Here is a 2,051-nt window from a genome sequence, read left to right as displayed (position 1 = left end):
TATGTCCAGCTTCCATATTCGTTTTTATACACTTTACAAGAAATACATTGGCGGCAAACTCGGTAGCTTGCTAGCTTGTTTGCGCAGGCTTTCGGAGACTCTTATTTTGAAAGCGCAGGCGCGATGGAGCGGCACTTTTATTGTGAAGACAGGAACTGTGCAGTCAGTCTTTAGGCTTTTGACGGGGTGTACGGTTGAAATAAAAAAATGTCTTTTTTCCTTCACACTTTTGATTGATTGATTGGAACTTGTATTAGTAGATTGCACAGTACAGTACATATTCCGTACAATTGACCACTAAATAGTAACACCCCAATAAGTTGTTCAACTTGTTTAAGTCAGGTCATGTGACCCCTGGCTCTGTTTGATTGGTCCAACGTCACCAGTGACTGCATCTGATTGGTGGAACGGAGTGAACGTCACCAGTGACTGTATTTGTTGAAACGCAGGCACTATGAAGGTCTGTCTGACAGACCAAAACAAACAAAGCGTGCATTAACAGATCGATAAAAGTTAGTAGCGAGTAGCGAGCTGAATGTAGATAAAAGTAGCGGAGTAAAAGTAACGTTTCTTCTCTATAAATATACTCAAGTAAAAGTAAAAGTATGTTGCATTAAAACTACTCTTAGAAGTACAATTTATCCCAAACGTTACTCAAGTAGATGTAACGGAGTAAATGTAGCGCGTTACTACCCACCTCTGAACGTGACTCATTTGTTTGTGCTACAATTTTTGGGAAAATGGTATCACTCTTATTACTAATAAGGAAAGCATCTTTTAATTTAGAGATCATTTTACAGAACCCGTCATCGTTCAACAGTGTGCAATCCAGCCTCCATGTCAGAGTGAAAACGAACAGTGGAGCGACAATGGAGCATGGTCAGATATCACTATAGCTGAATATTCTATGTAATCGACAGCAGGAAGGAAGTCATTATCAATATAGAAATAATCAAGTCTTGAGAATGTTTTATGAGCCTGAGAATAAAAAGACAATTTTTTTTTTTCTGATGGCATACCTGCCAACTACTCCGGTTTTCCCGTAATTAGTACGGTTTTCATCAACCTATTCCGGGTTACGGTTGCAGTGATATAAAATACGTTTTTTCATTAATTAAAAAAAATAATATTTTTTTAAAGTTTTATTCACGAAATCGCGTAACAACAATGACAATCGACACTGCTTCCCGTAACTTCCTATCGAGCCATTCCGAATGCCATGCGCGAGGTTATTTATAGCACCGCTGCCAAGCACGAGGCACCAGTTGCCATTGTTTCCAAACGAGCGAACGATCATGGAATCAGCCGGAGAAAAATCGCAAACGAGTCTTAAACCGAAAAGAGAACTGCAGTCATTCCGTGAAGAATATTCAAAAGCCTATCTGGGAATAATTATCCGTTCCAAAAAGGGTGAAAACTACGCGAATTGCACCTTGTGCAGACAAAATTTTTCGATCGGACACGGAGGAATTAGCGATGTAAAAGATCACGTTGGGACAAAAAAACACAAGTCTAATGCCGTTGCTAGCGATACAAGTGGAAAACTTCCAACGTTTTTCGTCGCCCAAACAGATTCTTTGGATGTGATAAATGCCGAAGTTTTATTTACGGAGGCAATAATTGAGCATGGACTTCCAATCGCACTGGCTGATCACATGGGACCATATCATTTTTGTAGTATGATCAATCTGATAGAAAAAATTTTGATTTTAGCCACAAAAAGGTAATGACACCAACGTTATCTATTGGAATTGTTTAGTACTGTTAAAAGTGTTTATACTATTTATGCTTTCAAGTCCAAGTTGAAGAAATCTTGTTAAATGTTGACAGCATAACTACCAAAATACAGAAGTATGTCCTTAATATTTTTGCAGTGCTATTTCTGTTGAAAAGTTAAAATGATTACATTAGAGATGTGATGTGCCACTTTTCAAGTGTCTGATGGCTTAAATTAATTTGCATGAATTTTTCATATTTTGAATTCTTTTGAAAGGCTTACAAAAAAACTACATTTGAATTGTAATTCCATGCTATTGACAGGACTATTAATT

This window comes from Nerophis lumbriciformis, linkage group LG17, assembly GCF_033978685.3.
Source record: "Nerophis lumbriciformis linkage group LG17, RoL_Nlum_v2.1, whole genome shotgun sequence".
Classification (NCBI taxonomy): domain Eukaryota; kingdom Metazoa; phylum Chordata; class Actinopteri; order Syngnathiformes; family Syngnathidae; genus Nerophis; species Nerophis lumbriciformis.
Note: the sequence above shows the minus strand (reverse complement) of the source record.